This window comes from Vicugna pacos, chromosome 10 (genome assembly GCF_048564905.1).
Source record: "Vicugna pacos chromosome 10, VicPac4, whole genome shotgun sequence".
Lineage (NCBI taxonomy): Eukaryota > Metazoa > Chordata > Mammalia > Artiodactyla > Camelidae > Vicugna > Vicugna pacos.
Window position 1 is genome coordinate 43212937 of NC_132996.1, and position 25448 is coordinate 43238384.

General features: G+C 40.2%; 1 protein-coding gene across 1 annotated transcript in view; it reads left to right on the forward strand.

Moving 5' to 3' along the window:
• Positions 1 to 25448, forward strand: part of GAS2 (growth arrest specific 2) — a 119469-nt gene that overhangs the window by 73899 nt on the left and 20122 nt on the right. The gene's annotated exons all lie outside the window — the stretch shown is intronic.

A 25448-nucleotide genomic window follows, 5' to 3' on the forward strand; every position in this document is an offset into this window, starting at 1 on the left:
AATGAACCAGTCTGTGCAAAAAACAATTTAGGATCTTTTCAGGCTGTTAAGACTGTTGACTTACTTTTACTTAAAGAGAGGACAATCACCAAAACACTGACATAGAAGACACTATTCCTTGGAAAGTCATAAATACGTGATCCTCTTAATAAATTTGTATCTAACACGTTTACTCCCCATTTACTCTTCTCAACATAAGCCAGAGTTCATGATTTTAGGGCTAACCAAATTCCCAGGTTTGTTGACAACACCCAGTCACTTACTTATGTATGGCTTTATGATTACTGTGTATTTGAACACATCTTCTCTTTGTGCAGTCAATGCAATGCAATAACAACAAACAAGAACAACAACAAAAATGAATGTATGCAGATTACAGAGAAAGAGTCCAGAAGACATTTTCTGCAGAGGTTATCTTTGCTAAGCATATGTGTTATCTGCGGGTTTTTAAGGGACCAATGGATGAACATATACTTTGCATACATGGCCATCCAATGCCTTCATATGTAGATGCATCTATACGCTTCCACGGGCATGTTTGTTTACATAAGTCTCCATTTAAAGCCAAGGGAGTAATCTCTACCCAAATATAAAGAATCCTTGAGTACAAGGGAAAACCTCTGAAGTTTTTGACTGTGGCTTTTAGGCAAACATGTTAATGATCCTCTGCCGAAGTGGGAATTATCCTGTTTTTTTTTTGCTTATCATAAACAGTTTCTCAAAGCCAGATTTTTGCCCTACACCTTTCAATGTGCAGCATTGTTTTTGAACCATCTGGTGGACAAGCAAAGCTAAATACGGCTAGTTTGTATCTGTGTAGTGTAGATCCAAAGCTAGTCTCCTCCAAGGTTTAAATATATCAATTATTTTTCACTGACTTTTGAGTGATGATAAAACCTCCTTGCTAATTTCTGTGGTCGTGGAGCTTCGGATGTTACCATTTAGCCATGCTATCTATCTTTGAAATGTAAATAGATCTCAGGCGTAATGTTATGATTTTGAGGAGGAGAGAAGTAAGAATTTGCCTTTGTTCTCTTGTTTATTCGGCTAGTTGGTATCCACCCAGGTTTCAAGTATCAAGAAGTCCATTGGCAATATAAGGCTGTAAAAGCTGGTACGAAGGATTTTAGACATTTATCTTAGATGTCATAAAAATGTCTATAGTATTCTATTTGTCAACCCCAATTCAGCAATGATATTATTCTGTTAATAATCTGATGGTAATTTTTAAAAGTGATCCCCAGATAAGCAGCCTCGGCATCTCTTGGGAACTTGTTAGAAATGCAGATTCTTGGGACCCACCCCAGACCGACTGAATCAGAAGCGTTGAGGGTGGGGCCCGGACACCTGTGCTTTAACAAGCCTTCCAGGTGATTCTGGTGGAGACTAAAGTTTAAAACCACTAACCTAAAAGGAAGGAAGAATCATATGACGGAAGAGATTTGTTTATAACAACACAGTTAGAAATCATTTGTAGGTGTCATCATGGAAGAATATAACCTTTCAGGTACTAGAATGATCATTTTGAAGACTTCGTTATATTGTTGTAAGGAAATACTGAATATGTAATGTTAACTGGAAAAAAAACTCAGGCTGGAAATGTATTTACATATAAAAATACCTCTGTGCAGAAATGATATAGGACCAAGAATAACTGAAAAGAGTTTTTAATTTTCAGAGGGCATTAAATTATGGGTGAATGATTTTTTTTTCTGTTCTGCATTTATTTCCAATGACGACATTAAAAAATATGAACTCTTTAAAAGAAGAGAGAAGTCAGCAACTTAATACAGTTGCAAATGTAAGAATAAGTAAAAGGACTTCTAAAAGGTGTCAGATTAAATAGCTGACGGCTCATTTTTCGGCCCTATGCCTAAGCTTCTGACCTGCGAAAGGACATGGAGGCTTATTGGAACCGTGGTGTTATTTAGACCAGGGAGGACTCCGCATTTTGTCTGGAGCTTGTGGCTTATTTTTCCTTGGATGAAGCGCTCACTTTGCCTTGTCTTCCTTTACTATTTTGTTTCTCCTTTTCGAAAACTCATTCAAACTGTGTTTGGTTAGCACTAGGACACAGGTAACCACCTTAATATTGTCCTTTCTCTTTGCTGACCCCATCAGTGAATCGTATGCTCAGTTTTCTCTCTCTTGGTCTCAAAAGCTTTAATCGTTTATTATCCCTTCCCTTTAAGGCTCACTTGTTAGTGACATGCAAATGATCTAATATGATAAACCGATCTGTGCTAATGCATGAAATGTAAATGACTCTAATGAATAGAGCATCCACAGGGAGAAGTCTTTTATACTTAACACAGTGTTCTAATAGCAGCACAGCAGAATAAGCCAGTGGGGTCACATGTGAGGTAGCTGACTTTTTTTGGGCTTCTTGCTTTGGGTGCCAATAAGATGAATAATTTTTTATTTAATTACAAATTTTCACTGCCTTAACATGGCATTTTAGTGTTGTTCAAAGTGTGTTCCAATGAATAATAGTTCCAGAAGATGTTAATAATATTATTCATACAGAGGAAGGATCATGGTATAGGGTTTAAACAGGCTTCTTTTAATAACTTCTTTATTGATAATTGGCTCTGTTAGCCTGTGCCTGAGCACATGCTGTATCTCATTTTAATCTTTCATTCCAGTGTGGTGAACACTGTTGTCATGCCCATTTTATGGCTGGAAAATACGTAGGTTGAGTAACTTCCCAGTTTATGAGTTGCTGAGTGGTGAGAATGGAGTTCAAAGGCTGAACTCCTGAATTTCCATTCTTTTACCACTAAGCAATACTGATTTATTTATTTGAGATTATCTGGGATTTCTTGGGAGGTTAACTATGATAATGTGATTTATTAATCATTAGAGTGAGATATATTACATAGCATTTTCCAAGTGGATCTGACCATAGAAATGGCCCCTCGCCCACCTTTTTTTCTTTTTCTTCTTTTTCTTTTTCTTTTTCCCCCAGAGCATCATGGTTGGCTAGGAGGTCATGAAAATATAATTTGGGAAAGGCATTGTTAATCAAATCAACTTCAAACATAATTTGTAACATAGAATTATATTGAAATAAAAGTTTTCTACATTTTTCCAAGTTAGAACCCATGTATATTAAAGAACTGCTAAGAAATATTGCACTTATATTCAGTTTGACTTCTGAGTTCCATTTAGAAATTATGATTCAAGGAAATGACTGGAAAACTTGAAAGACAGCTAAAATTTAGTAAGTGTCATTTGTGTCAGGCATTTTAACAAGTCCCTTACATACACTGTCTCACTGAATCCTCTCCGCCATTCAGCTGGGAAAGTGTCTTTATCCTTTTGTTACAGGTAAAAAGACAAAGACTTAGAGGGTTTAGGGTTTCAAATAGTGGTTATGATAAAGTTGAAGTCCTGACTCCCAAACCCATAACACACTCCATTCCAAGCTGCCTCCCTCTGTCCACTAAGTGCACATTTTTTTTTCACGAAGTTAATCCTCCAGAAAGGATTTGCACCTTTTTTGCAATATATTTAAAGCTTAACTATATAGTAGTGTATTTCTTATACCATTTTTACTTTACAAGTATTCAGAACACAAAGGACATTGCAGTTGTGTGATCAACAGTGCTACTGCACTGTAAGGACAAGAATGTAACTCGCTTTCCTGCCTGCATTGTGACAGTAATAAAAGTCATAACAATATTTATTAGCTGCTTACTTGTATGCCAAGCACTGTTCAAAATGGTTTGTCTATATGGCCTGTCTTAATAGGCACAGATCTAGTTAGAATTCTCTACATTGTAAGATATACTATTTTCCATCCTGATATCTTTTTGGTAGAAGTCCAGAAGACAATTCTTCTATGTTGCCAGCACAGTCTTCTTTGAGTCCTCCTACTAATTGCTGATATTTTTAAAGCAGATTAATATTATTATTTCAAGACATTTTTATAGCTGACTTTCACAGTTGGGGAAAGCCATATCAGGTTCCATGCTAACACTCTAAAGATTCAGGGTTTTTTGTTTGTTTGTTTTTTTTTTCCCTGTCTTCACATCTGAAGAAATGTGACTACTTAAGAGGCTGTAAGAAAAGGCAATGAATACTTTAATTGGAAATATTGTGGAGTCACTGTCTTTATGTGGGTTTTGAATTAAATCATCGCAGATCAATGGAAAGGTCACACACGTTGTTACTGATTCTTTGTAATTTCTTCTTTACCATAAAAATTCTTCAGGGTTACACCTGTGTGGTAAAAATCGACTCACTCTAACGAACCAAGCAAGAGAGGTACCAGAGCTCTGTTGCTATAGCAACCCAGCCTGGCAGTGTCTTCTGGGACTTGCTCTAAGGGAAGGTCCACTGATAGCCAGTAATATTACTTTCTTTTTTGCCCTTATGACACATATTGATTTATTGTGAATAAAAAGTAGCATGGTCCAAATTGCATACATTTCCTGATAATGAAAAATGGGCTGTTGTGTAATAATGCAAAAGAGTTTTAAGCACATAGTAAGGAGTGAAACATCCATTTATCTTAGTGGAAATATTGCACAAACAGCCATTACTCAGCAGTTGAATGTTGAAAACTCATTTTTTTTAATAACATGGATATAAACCTTTCATCTAATTTAGTAATTAATGGGAGCAATGATTATGATTTCAAAACTATCTAATAGCTTATATTCATTTCTAGGAAAAGAAATATGGCCATATTTGCCTCTGATATATGTAAAATCTCAGAACATTCATAGTACTCTAATCCACGGTGAGAGAAACATGGCTATTATTAGTATGTGCTTATTTCCAGATTGAGTCCCTTTCTTTGCCAGCTGCCTCAAAACTGAGCACTAACTCAAGAAAAGCAAACAACAACATTTCAAGTATTCAAACACTTCAACTCCAGATTTAAAATATTTTTAAATAATATCTTTGCTCCATTAAAGACACTCTCATTTCTTTATAGTTTATTCATATTCAATGAGGCTGGGGTAATTGGATATAATTTACATTTTGGTAGCCCATCTCTCAAAGGACTTAGCGAATGTTAATAAGTCTTCCTAAGCTCTTCTTTCAGAGAAAGGCATTCTTCTTGGATGAATGCAAAATAAACAAATAGTGATTAACCATTTCGGTTAAAAAAAAAAATCAGCCCATGGGATGTTGCCTTTCTGAGATGTATTCCCTGAAGATGAAAGCCTTTAAACATAAAAAAATTTAAAGTAGACTTTGTCCAAGATTGCACCTAACACTACATTTGACACCACTTTTGAAAGCGAGAAAAAAAATGCAGTCTGATATTTCTTATAAGAATGGAAACATGAATATGTCTGGGCCATTATCTACGTTCCTATTAAGTTAGAGAATTCACTGATTCTCTTTCCACTGAATTGTTAGGAAGTATATCAAGTGTGAAGAACAATAAAGAAATGAGAGTTCACAACTAAAGATCCTTTTTCCCTGAAAATTTGCCACTCTCAGCCACTTCGCAATGAATAGATGTTTTAATATTGTGTCTGCCTTTGTCCTGAACTGATAAGCATTCTTACTCATCTCCAGCTGGATTAGTAAGGTTTACCATGCTTTTAAATTGTGCGATACACATGTGACTCTATTTCACCTCAGATCATTTGCTTTCGCCATTCTGCTGCATCTAGAATAAATGGACAATTTTTTTCACTAGCCACAAATCAAAAATTATTTCCACTCACAGAAGCACTGGAAAATTAAATGGCTTTATTGAGGAAATGCATGGGTTCTGTGATCTGCATTCCCAATTTCTGCATTGCTATAGCTTTCCTGCCATTGAGAGAAATTTGCTGCATATATGTATATACACACACATACATATATGTCTTATATAGTGGTATGTGCATGTATGTGTGTATATACACATACACGTGTATGTGTGTGGTTAGGGAAAGGCACAAAATTAGTCCAATGATTTGACATTTTGATTTTAAAAGAGATCTCCAGGTGATTTTTCTGTGCCAGGAATTTAAATTTCTTGTCAAAAATTTTGTGAGCAAAATAAATCTTTTGTCTGCATTTCTTTACATATACTATTTAACCCTCAGTGTTTTCTGTGTGTCAAGGTGCTTTTCTGAGTACTTTCCTTGGGTTCTTCTATGTGGCCCTCACAATTCTCTGTGAGGGACACTATTTTTATCTCTATTATAACAATAAGGAAACCAAGTATTATGGAGTTAATTACTTACCAAAGGTCCCACAGCTGTAGGAGTCCAAACCTTTCTTTGAATTCAACCTATCTGATTTCAGGGCCCATGGTTTTAACTATGTGCTATTCATTCTACTTCAGACTAGCTAGTCCCTTGGCATGTCGTGTTGTGAGTATTGCTGCTCAGCCTTTCAACATCCGCTAATAATTGACTTGTACTTAATGCACAGCCCCTGATTTGCTTCTTCCTTTGCTGGTGTGCTTTGGTAAAACACGGGAGTCAATAGCCAATCCCTGATGGAGAGTCAGAAGAGAGAACCCAGGAAACAAAATATCATATAAGACAATAACAACTCCCCCCTTAAAAAATTCAGAAAAACTAACTAGAATGGTTTTTACATTGTGCAGCACATTGACTGATTTTTTCCAATATATTGACCAGGCTTGAAAAGTCTTCCAGAAGCAAAGCTTTATCTGGTGGATCAGAATAGAAGGAATATTCTCAATTTACTGCAATTATATATTTCCACTTCCAGTTTGCCTTTATGTCCTTTATGTAGTTAAGATTAAATTCCCTTAATTTGATTATATAGGAGAGAATTTTCTGAACATGCTGTCAGGGTAGGGAGGTAAGATTGCCTTTTGTACCTTTTAATGTTTTTATTAAAGGATTTAAATTCGACTTATGACAAAGTGTGAAGTGAAAACTTTGAGCATAGCAATTACTGCTTTTGAAAGCTGGTTTCCCTAAAAATAGATTTGAGTAATTTTTAAATAACATTTTTTTTCTTAACTATTTTTATCCCGTTACTTGTTGGAGGGTAGAGTATATTTTACTTTTATATGGTTTGTAAAGTACACTTACGTATACATTATCTCATTTTATTTTCATTACTGCTCTTTGGGAAAAATCAGTGTGATTGTTAATTTACACACCTTATTGATGAGGAAACTGCAGATAATAGAGATTTAACAACTTTCCCAAGGTAATCCAACTAGTAAGGGGTTGATCTAGTGTTAAATCATATTATACACTTTATATATTAAATTCCATGTATTTTAAATGTTACACAATAAAATTTCCCTTTGAATTTAAAAAAATCTAGCATAAATGAAAGCACTAGATATTCCTTATGTTTTTGATTTAAGGATCGTTTGCCTTGCATTATATAGTAATGTGAAAATACAAAGTTTGTGAGATTTTCCTCTTTCTTCCTTTTGTAGTCTTCCCAACAGAAACATTGCTTGGTTTACGTGTTCTATGCTGAGATAAATGTGAATGAGGGTTGATGATTAAAATATGAATGGTTCTTTGCAAAAGGGAAAGAAATGAAGAAATGAAACAATTATTCAGAAAGGGCTCGTGTTCTTGAATTACAAATGAGTCTTCTGGCAGCCAGAGAACTAACCTGTGAAATATCTGTCACCGTAAATTGTATATAATTCTTCCATGGGCTCAAGTTGCAAAGACAGGTGATTGGCCAGATTCATTAAGAAACATGCTTTGCAAATGTGGCCATCTTGAGTTTGTATTGAAGGTAGTCAAGCATGGCAGCAATGTTGTCATTACAACATTGACTGTGATAAATTAGGGCTCATTTATTTAGTGGCATCTTTTTTCAAAAACTCCATGGGTTGAATTTTTACAGACTTAGCCGTTTTAGACCTGCCCTTGCCTTTCTCTTCTAATACTCAATATTTTGAATTTCAGTTCCTCAGTAAAAAGGTTAGCACTTGGTCCTCCACCCGGCGGGTACCTCCCGCACCTTAAGTGCCAAGACTTTTATCGCAGGAGACTTACTGATTCACATCCAATTTTAGTTCACTGGAACAGTGTGTTCCCGTTTCATTAGTGTTACCATTTGCATTTGAAGCTTGGTTATATGTTGTTTTAAGATGTATTCTGCCATTTCTTGCCCCTTGTTAGACGCATACTAAGGTCTTGAGGAAATCTTTGTGTAGACTTTGGGAGGAGCAAGGTATAAGAATTTGGGTTTCATATTGGCTTTAGTCTGTATACTCAATCGCCTTTACTATATTGAAAATCCTAATGTTACCCCAAAAAATACAAGCATCCCAGTGAATAATTAAGAGATATTTGCCCTGTTTCCCTAAAAGAACGCCAGCAAGAAAGTGCTACATTAATTCCATCACTCGTCTCCTCACTGCAGCTTTCTCTTACACTGCTGTCCCCTTTTCATACTAGCTTCTCTCGCCAACGTCTAATCCTCCTGCCCTGTACTCACACCTCGTCTTTCCAATGCTCTTGGCTATTATGGAGCAATGCCCTCTCTCTAGCCCAGAGTTTTTTATAACCTAGCTTGTATTACAGACACGTTGTAGGGTACTATAAAGTCCATGGAAAAAATTATAATTATTTGAGACTTCACCATGTAACAGACTTTCTCATTCTTTCTCTTTTTGTAAAACTAACTCATACAATGCTTGTTGTTTTTTGTTGTTCATTTTTGCAGAAACTGACACCTGAGTTAACAGTCTCTAATTTTCACTTTGACCACAAATGACCATGGTCATTTGTCATATTTTTCTTTAAATTCAGCCTCTAGAATATGTGGGGCAGAGATAATTGGATCTTCTCTCTGAGACCTCATTTGAAGGCAAGTAAAGGGCAAATTCTCTTCTGACTTTAACATTAGGCATAAGGTCTCCAAGAATCCCATCCCCAAACTGCAACTCCCAGACAAACAGGAACACCTTAATTTGTCATCATCCATCAGTGTGTTAGCCATGATAATGTTACCCATTCTGGGACTCATCCTTTGATAATCATGGTCCTTTGAAGTCCTGGGTTAACAGAAAAATTATGGAAACTCCTATGGCAAATAGAACCATAGGAATTTTATCAGCCTGTCCACCTAAGGCTAAGGTAGCCTTCAGCCTTGCACAGAAAGGCACTTTGGACCACAGTGTATATGTCAGAAAATCCCTCTCCCATGGTGATGTTGACAAAACATCTTTCTACCGTCTATTTCCCTAACAATCCACAGCCCAACATGACAAGGAGTGAAAAGTGTTCTCAGCAGCCGAGAGAGGAATGTATCTCATATCCAACCTTGGATATCTTTTCTATCTCCTGTATTTACCTGACATCTTAAAACAAAAAGAAATCCTCCAATGAGCACTGAAAGGATTCTAGAGAAACCTGAATTTTAATTGACATCTTGGCACCCAGGATTGAATTGCATCTTTCTTCCTGCACAGCATCGGTAGATCTGGTGGATAACACATTTACACACATCAACAGGAGGAAAGGTAAAGATGGAATATCCTCAGGATAAAAGCCAAGATAGCCTTGACTAATAAGAAGTAACCGCCATAGTAGTATCTAATCGTGGGAAGGGAAATGCATGTTTCCCAAGGGTGACTTGACTTTGGAACCCTGGCGCTTAGGCAGAGAATCTGGGCATGTCCTTCAATTCTGACTGAAGGCCTTTCAACCAATCACCTTTCAGACAAACTAGGTGTCTCCCTGAGGGTCTGTGACCATGGTGAGATTAGAATGCTGCATGAGTACATTTTTAATTACAACAGAAAGAGGTGGTGGAATGCCTCATGAGTCACCGGTTTTCTGGGTGTAAATATAATGGTAGGGCCTTGAATAGAAGCGAGAGGCCAAGTGAGACGAAAGAGTACCAGGGAAGTCTGAACAAGATGGCAGGATATGTCCTTAACATAGGAAATTTCATACAGAAAAATAAACACTTCATTTACTTAGTATCTTTTTACGATTTCATGAAACATTCTCAGAAGGCTGGTATATTCTCTTGTAGAATCAAGATGCAGACTTGGAGTCTGTTTCCCTGGAAAAATTGTTTCCTTACACGTATCTCTTATTTTTATAGTAAGAACTCTGAGCAAGGAACAGGAGACCAGAGGATCCCAGAAGATGGATAGTTCCAAACATTTGTGTTGTAAAATGGGAATGATCAACTCAGTCTGTAATTTTCAGACTGTGAATGTTTCAGTTATCACTTAAAGTGGATTGCTAGGCAATAAAACTTCCCTTCACCGTAAGAAAAAGAAAAAGCATAGAAATAGTCATTCTCATTGTAACTGAAAGTAAAGGTTTTCTTGAACCTCGTCACAAAAGATCACAGTTTGCATTTCCAGGTGACGTTCGTGTGCCTTTCTGCAGTGGAGACGGAGCGTGTTTTATGAACTTCGTATCTTCTTGTTTCAGTAGGGTCTTCATGGTTGTGACTCTGTCTCCACAGCCAAAGCAAAGCAGACATTTAAGGTAATGACTTAGATCACTTAAGTAATTATTTAGTGATTTACAAACTTAAGGGAAAACCTCTCCACTTTGCTTTCACTGTGGAGCCTTGACCTCCCATCACATGAGGGGAGTTGGGGACCCAAAAGTGAATCTTTTACCTGGGTTTCTTTCTTTTATTTCAGTGAGGTATTAAAACGCTATTTCTCCTTTGGTGTTCCTATAGTAGTTTGTAAAAATGGCAATCTGGGCTCATTGTGGGTGGGCGGCAGGCAGCAGCCCAGGAATTTTTGTCTTTTTCATTCACATCAGTTCCCATGCTCCAGTGTGCTCCTTCATCAAGCTTATTATTAAAATTATTCAGAAGTATAAACTTGGGTTCAGCTTCTGTGTGCAATATCACTTAGCCTTTGCTTTATTTAAAATATTTAAAATAATACACTTGTGGAATACAAATGAAACACCCTATAATTTCAGAATATTTCCATTCTATTCCCATTGCACAAATTGCCCTTTGTGGTTTAACACATAGAACCCCATGGACCTTTGCCAAATTTCTGCTCCTAACACCATACCTAACGTCCAGATACATCAGCAGTGCTTTAACTAACACGTGTGATTTATTACTTTGTTACCAGAAAAGTTAGGGAGGATAGGAATCTGATAGGACTTGAATCTGAGGCCCTGAGGTTTCCAGTATAGACAGAAATACTGGCTCATTTTTCATTTTTAAATGTTAATAGTTACGATCTAGAAAGAATAGCTTACTTGAGTAAGTCTTATCTATTTCATGTAAGTACAAAAAGTTATTAGAAAAGTCGTCTTTTGTAAATTAATCTTTAAACAGGATAAATTTATCTTGAAATTACATTATAAGAACTAGTTTGGATTTCTAAAAAGCAAGTATCATTAAATGCATTTATTTATGAGTACCTTATTTCTACACTCATTCACCAAATACATGAGTGTGCAGCGTGTGCAAAGAACATTTAGGAATCTTGAGAATATAGTTTCTCCGTAAGCTGTGTTTCTTGGTAAAGATCATGCTTAACAGTGGGAATAATTGGTCACATGCTACTAACAATTCTGATGATGAAATATAATTTAATTGGCTATCCACATTCATAATTGACAAGCAGGAGAAGGAGCTGGGTTCCCTGAGGCTACTTTTAAAATCTCCTCAACGAACCTGAAAATGTCACAGAACATCAGAGTGCCTGACCGAATTGGGTGGCAGGAAAACACCGGGCGTAACTTTCCTTGGGCCTGTTGAAAGTCGTGGCATGATGATTGTGAAGTTAAATGAATGTGAAACCTAAATCCATTGCTCTGATGGGGCCGGGACAGCCCTGACCCCCTTCTGTCACTAGAATTGATTGACACCCGCCCCCCCCCCCCCGCAGCCTGTTGTGAAGTTTCCCTTTTCACTCTTCAGATGTCACTTGGTTAAAGAGGAAAATGTTGCCTGACAGGTTTCCTTTGTTCAAAGAATATGAGCGTCTGTGTTCTTTTCACAACTTAAATTGCCATGCCTCTTCTTGCTTCTTTCCTTTTTTAAAAATTTTTTTCACTTATTTCTTTTATTTATTTATTTTTATTGAAGTACAGTTGATTTACTAGTCCCTGGTGCACAGTGTAGTGATTCAGTTATACACATATACATTCTTTTTTATTTTCTTTCCCACTATAGGTTATTGCAAGATAATGAATATCGTTCCCTGTGCTGTACAGTAAGGCCTTGTTGTTTATCTATTTTATATGTAGTAGTTTAGTATCTGCAAATCCCAAACTCCCAGTTTATCCCTTCCCACTCCCTTCCCCCCTGGTAACCATAAGTTTGTTTTCTATGTCTGTCTCTGTTTTGCAAATAAGTTCATTTGTGTCATTTTTTAAGATTCCACATGTAAGTGATATCATATGGTATGTGCCCTTCTCTTTCTGGCTTAGAGATTGTCATACTAAGTGAAGTAAGCTGTAAGTGTTTTTTAAAAGGGCGTGGGTATTGAACTAGGAAATCAGGAATGTAGTTGTCTGATAACCTGAGTCATGGTGTTTCATAGTTTAGGGTGAGTCTCTATAGAAAATCTTTGAGGTTGGTGTGATCTCAGTAGGTGTGAAGGATTTTACAGTGAAAGTTTGTGATGGAGTCAGCTGGCTAGTTCTTTGGGGGGCATTTCATCTCTCCTTTGAGGAGGTTAAAACTTGTGTAGAATTCTCTTCTTTTCTTTATCTTCCCTCTTTTCCCTGACAAGATGAGTAGGGGAAGAGAGCATATTTTGCCAAGGATTGAGGTGGCCTCCCCATCCTGGTTTCTTGGTATTCTTTTAATTTAAATACAGACATAGAATGGCAAAACTGTCACTGTCTGCACTGAAGTGAAATGCACTAAAATCAAGATCAAGACTTGCTTCCCGAGTCTTCCCATTTTGCAGGGACCCTGTAATGCCCAAAGCAAGAACTGGGAGATGGGCTCTATCCTTTGGTGGGTACAGCCCGTTTGAGAACCGTCTCTCCTCTCACCCTTGAGCACAGGAGTTTCGAGGAGAATCCTAAGAGCTTCCCAGACTGAGCAAGCCTGGTGTAGGAAGCTTTGCTACCTAGGGACTCAGGGACTGAAATATCTGGAGGCCAACAGAGGCCAGGTCCCTGGTTCTTCCTCCTCCTGGGGGCTGCCGTCTACTGCTAGTGGTCCCACTTTGCTCTCGCAGTGTTCCCTGCAGGAATCTCAGCCCCGTGGTCCTTCTGATTTTTTCCAAGGAGGCTTGCTTGCCAAACTGTCTTCATCCTGGAGGCTCATCACCCAATTCTGTTCCCAGGTTGTGATTCTCCCTGCCTTGTTTCAACACCTTTTGACAGGCAGGACTTATGCTCCTGTCGCTTTTCCGTCTTCTGTCCGATGCCACACCTCAGGCTTGGTCTCTGAAATCTACACCACCTTCAGATCTTGCCAGGTCTGTCCAGGCTGGAGTTGGCCACTTGCTCTGGGACTTGTTTGGTATGAACTGTTGTTCTCTCGGAAGCAAGATCACCTTTTCTACCTGCTGTCATTGGCATTTCTTATATCAGTTCTCTTCACCCCCAGGATACCACTTTTTGGCCCTCTATCCACAGCAGGTTCTAAAAACGGTGGCAAGCATCATTTTCACCGTTGAGGTTGCAGCAGTGTCCACAGAACCAGAGGCTAGTGAGGGAGGTGTGGATGTGCTTAAAACGCCTCCACCCAGTATTCGCTGCCTGGACGTTTCCAGTTAAAAATCTCAAAGCTCCATTTTCATCTGACAGGGAGTTTCACATTATCTCCAAGCCTATTTACTCTATTACAAGTATTTCTCCAGAAGAACCAGGTGCTTTCTCATATTACGAGATGCTGGAGCTACTCCATCCATGCAGTGGCTGGCCTCCACCCGTGTTCCCTCTTTGATTCTCTTAAAGTGAAGGGCTTTCCGAACAAGTCTGATGTCTTTGATTAAAATACATTTAGTGTGTCATTTTAAACAGAGCACTTGTGCCATATTTTAAAAGAACAATTCCTGTTTGTCTTGACAGCAAAGCATTTAAAGATTTTTCTAAGAGACCCATAGTTTAAGTTCTTGGGAGGAGTTGGAAGGGCACTTAAATCTGTCCTTGGTACATTGACTTGAAGAATTGAGATCACGTTGTGGGAAACACAATTAAGTTAGGGCTCTTCCTTCCCATCATCTTTCCCATGATACGTTTCTTGGGGTTAGATTTGGGGTTGGAGTTCCCAGCAGAGTGTTACCTATCATAGGGTTTTCTATTCATCTGGACTTCAGGAATTGAGAAAAGCTAGAAACAGAAGAAAAAAAAAAGTCCGAGATGAGCCTCAAGGAATAAGCAGAGGTTAGTCAAAAGAGAGTAGAAAGGAAAGTGTTTCTGTCAGAATCAGAAAGGAAACAGCATGCACAAAGGCTCAGAGGCACCAGAGGAACGGGAGAGGGACGAGGAGGGAGAAGGAGATGGAAGGGAGCCAGAGATGGAGTGAGACCCTGTCCAGACTATGAGAAGTGCGGCTTTCAGAGCAGAGAGCATGGGGAGGCTGGTGACACTGAGCCGACTCACGGAGAAGCCCCCGTGTGATGGGATCTCTAGCTTTCTCCTGAAGGCAGGGTGGGGATTCTGAAGGATTTCTCCAAGGAGAGAAGTGTCAGTAGATTATGTTTGAAGTCGCTCAGGCTGTAGTGTAAAGAATGAATTCAAAGGATGTGAAATGGGAGGAATACCATCCAGTCACGTTGACTTGGGTCGTGACGGTGGCAGCTCAGCCTGGAGGCCTGTCTGCTCAAACTTCCAGGTGTAATGTGATCAAGTTGAGACCCTCAGTTCATCTTTGTCCCTTTGACAGAATGTTGCAAAAAGCACCATGTTGATTTTGGCTTCTCCTGACCCAACTGCCTGGCACAGAGGAGTTGGCTGGGTTTCAATAGGTCAGAATTTCCACTTGCTAATAAGGAGTTTCACTGGTGAGAATTTTACGTAGAATAAAATTGTATGTTACTCCTAGAAACTAAAAAAAGAATGATGGGAAATGCTGTTTTTATATTTTACAACTGTTGTATGTATGTGTGTGGGGTTTTTTTTTTTCCCTTAAAACCTCTGGGTGATATCAATCGAGTCAAATAAATTAATAAAAGGGCACAGAGTGGTACTCCTATCAACAAGATTTTAGAAAGTTGTCACTCTAAACTCTTGTTCTCCAGATGTTCCCCCGATTCTCAGCTCCAGGCCTGCCTGGTGATTTAGTGCGTGTTGTCGCTTAGCATGGCGGGGCTGTGAAAAAACACAGTGCTCTGCCCCCAGTAAGCCCAGCAGTGAGACCAGGACGTTTTCTATGAAAACTGTTTCTTGGGCCACGAATCCTCCCCAGAGTATTCTTTGGCCATTTACAGACTTCTTGACATGAGTTCATTACATATACACCCAGAAAGCAGTGATTCCAGAGGTGTGGCTGAGTCCAAAGCTTTGGGTAAACGTTCGCACAGTTTACTCTTCTGTTAAGTCCCCACGAGTGGTCAGCAGCAGCTGTTATGCACCTACTGTGTACCAGGTGCAAATGTTATCATTGGAGTCCTGAACCTAAAAGTCTCTGTTCATGTTCTAGGAGTGAGGAGACAGGCAATAAACTCGCAGGCCAAGGGTCAGAGAGTAAAAAGCCAGATACAAATATTTTAGGCTTTGTGGGCCATACGGTTTCTGCCACAATTACTCACGTCTATTGTTTTAGTACAAAAGCAGCCTTGGACAACATGCAATGAATGAGCGTGACTGCGTTCCAATAAAACTTTGTTAGTAAAAGTAGAATGAGGGTCGTATTTGTTTTAGGGGCTATATTTTGCTGAGCCCTGACATAGGTCAGTGAGTAAATTAGCTCTTCTCATGTACTAGTAAGAACTAAGACAGAAGAGGATAATGTGGGAGAGACGTGCTGGACGTGGCTGCTTTGGCTGCGGTGGCTGGGAAGACGTCTTTGCAATTGGGTGAGATCAGTGTCCACATGATTCAAGAGCACATTGTCAATATCACCTCCTTACCTTCCTCTTAAAAGTATATGTTGGGTGGGGGAGGGTATAGCTCAGTGATAGAATGCATGCTTAGCCTGTGTGAGGTCCTTGGTTCAATCCCTGGTACCTCCATTAAAAAATAGATGAATAAAATAAATAAACCTAATTACTGCCCCCCTCCAAAAAACAAATAAGCAAACAAACAAAAAAGAAACAGAGCCTGAGTAGGGTGAGGTTAGTGAGACGGTCGGTCGGGCTTACTCACTTAGGTGCAAAATTAAAACAAACAAACAAAAAGAGTGTATGTAAAGCTATTAAAGTTAAACTGCAGATGAAATATTTACAGGACATATGGACCATACAGAACAGGCTGATGTGTACAGGGACTCACTAATTATTGCACTCTTGTGGAAGAGAATTTCAGGTTTCTTCCTATAATGCTCCAGCCTTCGTTGATTCCTACTTCCTCTGAGTTTCCGTGGCATGTGCTAAATGATCATACTCACATAGTACTGAGAAAATGTGCCGTTGGTCAGGACGTCTTTTGTGTGTGCTGCCCTGAAATGTGAAGGACCCTGTTTTATACCTGGGTGCCTAGTTTGGTGTCTTGACGTTGTTGACACACCATAACTATTAGGTTCTAATTTCATGAGGAACCAGGAAAATTAAAACAAGAATGCTGCTGAAATTCCAACAAGAAGTGGCTCTGCCTGATCATTTGCTTTCACAATGTATCAGTGATGGGAAAACAGTAACTGAAGGAAGCGGAGGCCATGCTTTGAATCTTGAGGGGTCTCTCTGATCAGCTGTGTAGGGTTGGTGGTCTTCTGTGTAGTGGTTAAACCCTGAGCCCTATAATGAATCAGAGAGCGTAAGTTTACCGATAATACAGCGTGTTTTCCTGGTAATTTACAGTCTGAATTTTTATGTTTCGTTTATTGGGTAACTTATTTGTCTGGTGTTCTTTTCACTGCTCTCTCCTCGATCCCTAAAATCAGGCTGAGAACTTAGTCAACACTCCTTTAATATTTTGTTGGTCTGATGAATAGTCAGAGGCTTTCAATAAGAGAATCCTAGGTGGGGCTTGAGGGGTGGGGGAAATTTTCTTCAATTTCTCCCTTCAGGTTTGAATGACAGCTATCAGCCCTGAGGCAAGAGAGCACAGGTACCTTTCCATCCTTTTCGAATGGGTGAGGAAAAACACTTAGTGTCCATAAACAGAACACATCTTATTTTACTAAATAATCCTGCCATAAACGTTTTTTAAAATTGAAAAGCATGACATCAAATAAATCAAAGTCATTTGTCATTCATGGCACAATTGACCCTGACAGTGTTAAAAAAATAATAATAATAACACAGTGTGACATTTGGCTGAGTTGGTTAAAGCGTGTGGAATGATCTGTCAGGTAAAAAGCATCACCGCCTGTGTAAGGAGCTGAATCGGAAGTCACGGCCTCAGACCTCAAAGATCTGGTTGGAAAGGCACCTGAGAGTTAATTACACAGATGAAATAAAATAAGACAAATTCACAGGTGCCGTAAGACGCAGCATGGTTTCAACTACAGATTCAGTAGTTCACTGAACAAAAATTCCTTGAGCATCTACAGTGGGCCGGCCACCAAATTTAGAGACAGGTGCATTGGATTTATCTGGAAAGCTTCCAAAAAGAAGGTGGAGATTCACCAGTGGCTTGAGAAATGAATGGGATTTGAATGTGGAGAAGCACTTCTGGAGGATACCAAGCTAAGTGTGGTTGAGGAATAGGAAGAACTCGAGAGGTGTTAGAACAGCGAGTGGGCCAGTTTAGCTGGAAATCACCGAGAGAATTTAAGGAGGGGGCAGTGTGAGAAAGATAGGTCGGGGGCCTTGGTGGAGGGCCTGGAATGTAAAGCCAGCAAATTTGCACTTTAACCTGCAGGCATTAAACAGCAACTGGAGGTGTTCATCAATAGCGTGGTAAAATCAAAGTCTGAGGCAGTTAATCGGGGAGAGGTTTATATATAGCATCAGAGAGCGGAGCAGGGAGATGCGAAAGGCAATGCAGCTAATTAGGAGGCTGCTCCAGTTGTTGGAGGGATGTGAGCATCATTAAAGCGGAGGCAGGGAGAGCGGAAAGGAAAAGTCTGGACCATGTGAAGCGTAGTTTGAGGGTGGGCTTAATTGGATATTAATAGAATAGAGGGAAGAGGCAAAGAAGAGACTGAAATTTTGAAAATGATGATTTTCTTAAGAGATATTACTTTCCCCCACCAAACCTGAGAGAAGAAACACTTACAGCTTATGTCTCTGATGTCAGGTGATTCGGCCTTTGACTTGCCGTGTACCTTTGACTGAGTTCTTTCAAATCTGTGTCATCTGCAATGTGGATCACAATACTGCTCATGTGAAAGGATGGACCGTTCCTCCATTCATTCAGCAGATACTCCACAAATCCCTTTTTACCTCCTGAGAATAGAGTAGTGGGTAAGACAAGGTCACTGCCTTTAAGGAGTATGCCTTCTGGTAGAGACAGATACATTTTAAGCAAGTACATATAACCAGGTAATTTTGGAGTTCCGTAAATGTTAGAAGGAGGGGGGAAGGGTATAGCTCAACTGGTAGAGTGCCTGCTTAGCATGCGTGAGGTCCTGGGTTCAATTCCCAGTACCTCCAGTAAGTAAATAAATAAACCTAACTACCTCCCCCCTCAAAAAAACTTTATACAATTAAAGTGTAAATGTTAGAGGGAAACATTTGGTGCAACATAAAGCAGTGGGATTCAGGAGGGGTTATTTCAGGTCACGCTCTAAGGGATGGGCTCTCCTGGGAGGTGAGGTCGGAAGTGAGACTTACAGGCTGAGGAGGAACCAAGCTCAAGCAGGGCCGGGAAAACAGTTCAGCGGTGACAGGAGGAGTGAGTACAATGCTTGGCTTACTGAGAGGCAGGGGTAGCAAATTTTTTTTTTACCTTATCTTTGAATAATTTTAGAAAAATGGGACCAGTTTAGGCATGCCTACCTACAAGGACAGAGGTTGGTGATCAGTCTCTGGTGGAAATTCTAGCAGATCCTAAGGGGACACCTGCCCTCTAGTGTCCTCCGTGGATGATTTAATCCTTCTAAGCAGCTTTCCCCACCTCTTCTCAGTACCATGGAGGATGCTAAAGGGTATAGGCACACATTGGTCCCCTGAGATGCATTCATACTTTCTTATGTAGGAAACAAAGAATTCTGAGAAGCCAGCTTCTGTCAAAGAGGAGAGCGCCATTTCTTTCTTTATTTTCGTAAATGAGAAGGGGGTGGAGAAGGGGAACAAGCAGCGCTCTGTTGAGAGGGATGACTTGCATATTTTGGTTTGGTTTGTTCATTCTTACATAAACTAGGGCAAAACAATGAGCCCATTAAGTGTTATCTTTTCTTACTTGACTGTTTTTCCTTTTGGGGGAAAAAAAATCAAAAACTAGAATCAGGGGCAGCTTTGATTCTGGGGTGCGGGGTTAAATTCTATCTCCTCACCCACAGGAAGATTCTGACAAATGGGCTCTAGAATTTAATTCTTTATGAACTCTGTTCATCTTTCTCCTATTTTTGGTCCATCCTCCCAGTTTAGAAGGGGATGGGGAGACAGTAAAGAATCGGAGGGAGGAGTGTTTGACCTCGACTCCCCCTCCACTTACATCCGGTGTCTTCCTTGTTCTGCTCTGACTACGCTGACTAGTGAGCGTACACAGGGGTGTGACATGCACTGGATTGCTCACTGACCCTCTCAGTACGGTGTCCTCTCCCATGTCTGGTCTTGCATATGAAAGCTGCACAGTAAATACCTGTCAGGTGGAGCGCACTACGATAAACAGATGTTGTTAAGGCATAAGGCAGGATTTTTGAAAGTTGAGGGACTCTGGAAACAAAGCTGTGGGAAAGTAATTTTCTAAGTTGGCTGTGAGTAATAGAGACCAACAAAACATCAGTGACTTAAACAAGACGTAGAAGTTGATTTCTCCATCATGGAAGCCCCAGTGCTGGTTTGGGACTCTGATCCTCGGGATTCTCAGGGACTCAGGGCTCCTCCGGCTCAGCACGCTGCCAGCGTGAGTGGTGGGTCTCAGACACGTGGTCCAGGGTGGCTCTGTGCCCCAGGCAGAAACACAGAGGAAAGGATGAAGAGGGGACTCGTAAGGAAAGTTCCTGACTCACCTGACTCTTCTGCTTACATCTCATTGGCTGATATTAGCTACATTGAATCTGTACAGGAGACTCTCACAACAAGGATGGGTTTAGTAAGGAATGGCATGCTTTTCTCACAAGCAGTTTAATTCCAACTTGGAGTCAAGACTCAATTCAATCTGCAGTATAACTTTCAAAAGTATAGTAAAACAGAGTAAGTGTGGTTTAGAAATAAATGGAAAAATAAGTCACAGCACCCTCTGTGTATTTAATACCTGATTATTTACAAAGCACTTTGAATTAAGGGCATTTAACCCTATAACAAACAGCCACCAAGGCTGTTTACAGATGAGACCCTGAGAAACTAACAGACCAGAGTCAGAGTCAGAGTCAGACAACTTTTAAGTGATGGAGTCAAAGTGGAACCATGTTCATGTCTTATTAAGTTCAAGTTCTTCCTCTTGTCCAGCAGAGCAGGTCAAAACCTGGTGAGGGAAACATGCAGGAGAGTGGATGAGAGAAGATGCGTGTCCTAAATGCCTTGTGGGTAAAGCAGGCAATAGGAGAGGAGAGTATGTTGCGATATTTATATGGAAAGCTGGTATACATACATCGTAGTTCTTAGAGAAGTTGCATACGGAATCTTCCACGGTCAGAGCTTTTCATTATTTAACTACTGCAGCAAAACCAGCAGTGCAGAGTGGCAATGCCGACCGTCCTTGGACACACGAGGACAGCATGCACACACTAGAGGCACGCTGTGGTCTACCTGCTGGTGTCACTAAGCAACCGAGAGCAGATTTCTTTGTATTCTGACTGTTTCTCTGAGCTGAGGGGCGTCTCCCAGAAGGCCCTTCAGAGGTCGACCTTATGGAGTGACAGATGAAACGAAATTCAAGGGTATGATGGCTGTTGTCACAGGATATCTATTTCCTGTCACGTGTCCCCACCTCTGCGATTGCAGCAGGCTGTGTATGAGTGCAGCTGCCCCTGGCCTGATTCAGAATTTGTCACTCACACGTTTAATTAAAATTTCTAGCAAGCACCATCTATCACTTCTCTTTTGTAATTTCTCCCTCTCGGAGAGAAGAGCTCCGTGCATAACCTCTAGTGTATTTCTAGAGCCTTTGTTTCTGTACCAAGAGACCCATAACCTTTTAGCAACTCATAGATCTTCACTGGGAGCCTTAATGGAAAGCAAGTCACAATTGCTGACCTGTGCTTTTTGCTAAAAAATATGCGTGTAAACTCCCAGAGGTTTATTATTTAAGTCAGTGTAATATGAAGTCCCCAAATAGAAAATCGGCAGGAATTATTTTTTGTAGTAATGTAACAAAGGCATTCTCCCCTTGAAATATCCAGACCCCCAGGTCTTGTACTTATAGAAATGGGGGTTCATGGGCTAATGTCAGTGTCTTCAAAAGCAAAATGGAATCTTGCCCCTTTACCCATGGCAAGGGTGCCTGAGCTCTCGAAAACACTAGGTTTTAGGTCAGATTTAGTGTAATCTTTTCTTTATGCTGATCAGCGGCTGTTCTACATAACATTTCTTTGTTTTTCATTGCTTAAAATGGGGACTAGTTATTTCTTAAGAAATAGGTTTTGCAGACAAATTCTCTCAATATGATATATAGAAAGAATGCAAATTTTGGAATAAAACATAAGATGGAGCACTGGTATTGTCTGGTTACTTTGAATAAGCCATGCAACGACTATAAGAACAAATTTTCTCATCTGTCCAAAGGGGATTAATGATACTGATGACAGATTCATTGTAAGAGCTAGAGAGGATGGAGAGCTGGCCCAGCTGGGCACAGGGCAATCTCTTAATAAAGGATGGTCAGCACTGCTGTCACCATCGCCACCACCACCACCATTGTTATCTCTTCCCCTCAAAACATGGGCGTTCAGAAGAAGAGTAAAATAAAACGGTTCCTTAGTTGAGAACCACTTGAGAAGCACTGTTTGAAGACCTGACAAAGACAAGACTCAGCTGACCTGGGCAAAGCCAGCTTGGGCAAGTCATGATACTGTTAAAGTGCTCCTTGTCATCATCTGTGCAGAGGAAAGCACTGGATGGTGATCTGCAAGGTACTTGCTAGCTTAGGTAGTATCTACCCATCACCACCCAGCCAAGACTTCCCTCCCCAGCTCAGCCTTACACGAACAGTGCTGTCTGGCAAGTCGCTGCTCCTCTGTGAGCCTGAGTTTCCTTCTCTAGAAGACGGACATAGAAATCTCTGCCTCGGGACCGTTGCATACTAACAGCCTGGCATAGAGTCAAAATTGTATAAACCGTAAGGGGCAGATGATCACCTGAAGGGGGCCACTCAGCCCTTGTCCCCATCAAGGCTGGCTAGACTCTTCGCCATCCTGGCCACACTCTCTGGATGCACTCGAAGTCGGTTCTGTCCTTCCTCCACTGGGCCTGGGAATCTAACCCAGCCCCGCACACGTGTTCTCATAAGGGGTCTAGGTCCTCTGCCCATCTTCCATCTCCAATCTCACGTCAGGGCGTTTAACCTTCATTTCTTTTTAAAAAAATTTTTTTTCATTTTTCTTTGGGTGGGAGTGATCATTAGGTTTATTTATTTACTTATTTATTTAAATGGAGGTGCTGGGGATTGAATCCAGGACTTCATGCATGCTAAGCACGTGCTCTACCACTGAGCTAGACCCTCCCCACTAACCTTCAAGTCTGAGACATCTCTCTTGACACTCTTTCTACCTAGTTTTTTCAGCGAGCTGTTGCCTCTGCCTGTAAGGTCTGAGGTGACCAGTTACAGTCATTTGCAAACCATTTTTCATCTCTGGCCTGGTCACATAAGGTTCCAGTTAAATTGCAAGGACAGCCTCACCCTTGGAGAACAAAAGGTGGGGGGACAGAACAAACCCTCAGGTTCTTCTGTGGTGCTCTAACTGTTTCACCTGCAGGGATCTGAAGGCCAAGGGTGGCTTGTTTGGGTGGCATGAGTTGTGGCTGTTTTGTCATCTAAGCCCAGTCTACTCTATGCATTAGAGACCCACACTTCACAGCATCCTTGCTGATGGAAAAACCAAAAACCAGACAATGCACAGCACTCAGAAAGCACATCCTTGCAGGCTGCACGGACAAGGAAGGTCAGAAGCACCAGGCATCCGGTGCCCCACCACCCTGTTTCTCTACGAATCCTGGCTGGGTGTGTATCCTGTCCTCTCTCACACTCTCACTTGGCCTCTCTGATTCACTCTGACACATTGTTATCCTTACTGGACACTGTTTTTCCTAACTCCTGACACATTCTTACTGTATCAGAGCTGTGCGTACCCAGGCTCTGCCAGATGGCACTGAATCACCAGCTGCTTAATATTTAAGGCCAGCTTTATATACAAAACAGAACAATATATGTGCTGATTAAAGGACTTTGCTGGTGTCTTGGGAATCAGGGAGTGCCCCAGTCGCCTCCGCAGCTGTGCCTTGACACTTTATTTGGATGACAGGCTTCTTCAAGGACTCTGCTAAGTGTATCTCCACCTTCACTTTTGTTACTACCTCTGCAGCACTTGGAGTCTCTGCTCTGTTCCCTCTGCCACTCAGAGTACGGGGTGTCACACCACCTTTGTGGGAAGGGCTGTCAGTTTCCCACTTGCCGCTCTTTAGGAGGATGGATTCATGGGAATGTAAAGGACAGAACAAAGAAGTGAACAACTAACATAGATGCTTTTGCTTTTATGTGGGAATTGGCAATATAATTCTGAAAGATGTCAACATGTTAGCCCCTCCAAGAATTGTAGTGATCTGAATTGATTCTGAACATAACGGAGCACAAAACACACGAGTCAGACTTCTTGGATAAGTCCTGCAAAAGGACTTAATTTTTCATGAGGAGCTTTGGTTAAAAACCAGAGCAAACCAAAACAACAGCTACAAAACTCCACACTCTTTCATCTTCACAAAGGCACACCATGCATGTTGCACCTCCTTAGAATAGTTTCTTTCTATTCTAATTATGTCTCATAGTTGTATTAAAATAATCACAAAACTCATCAGACCTTCATTTGTATTTACATCAGTAGAGTTTTTTTTGTTTTTTGTTTTTTTAATGTGAAAAGGAGAACTTTAAGCTGTCAATGTTAATCTTTATTCTTTAAACAATCAGCTAGATAGAAATACTGGTAGAGGTGACTTAAGAATGCCTTGAGGTGGGTTTTTGAAGATTAACTGATAAGATCAGCCAGGAATCTCATCACTTAACAAGTCACCCTAAGTCCATTTATCCACTTACTCATACAGCAGAAGGTTATCACTTGTCCATGATGTGTAAGGATCTGTGTTCAGTAATAACAAATTAGAATTAGTATTAATAATAAATCACATGTCGAGATATATCTTGGCCACTTTGCTGAGGTCCTAGAAGATCATCAGTGACATAGGACAGGAATGATTCTAACTGGATCCACCACTATCCTCAACGGATGTTGGCTTCACATGGAAATGCTGCTTGTGGAGACAGACAAAATAGATTCCCACCTCCGTCAGTGAAGTCACAAAATGGATCACAAAAGGAATAGGACACAACTGGGTGGAACATTAACAATACAGCTGAGCTGCAAACTTGTGTCTCCTTCAGCGGCAAACATCACCGTCATCATCTTCTCCGTAGCTACTTAGCGTTTTCTGTTCTGTCTTTGAGGACTTAGCAAAAAGAACTGAGGAAATGCTTCTCAAACTACTCAAAATTTGACTCTCATTATCACTACCCTGTGGCTTCTCAACAATAGCTACATATTAGAATCGCCTGGAGACCTTTAAGAAATCCACCTGTCATAAGAAATTCTGATCTATTTAGTCTGGGGTGGGGCCTGGTAATGTGCACTTTAAATGCATTCTGGTAATCGCCTTCATTTTCCCATATGAATTATTTTTCCTAATACCATGAAATGGGCACCAGCTGTTCTTACAACTGATACATTTGTAGCACGTATCTGGTGAGAGAGAACAGCAATTCAGACAAGATCTCTGATCCCAGACTTTGAGCTCTCTGAAATGTGCAACATGAATCTCACTTCTGCAGCTCATTATGCTGTGTGGCCCTGGCCAAGTTGTTTGATCTCTCTGATCCTTGGCAATTAAGCTGCAAAGGGAGAAAGCTCATACCTTCTCCATAAGATTGTTAAAAGTATTAAGTGAGATAAAATGCTTAATAGAGAGTGACAAATATTATTGGATCATGTTTGCCATCATTATTATTATAAATGGCACATATATAATTTATACAATTACATACACAAAACCCAACTTATGTACATATAATATACATAATTTTATATATAATTAGTGTGTGTATACGTGTATACATGCACACATGCATACTTAGTATTTGTTACTCGAAGTATTCTGGAATAAAAAGGAT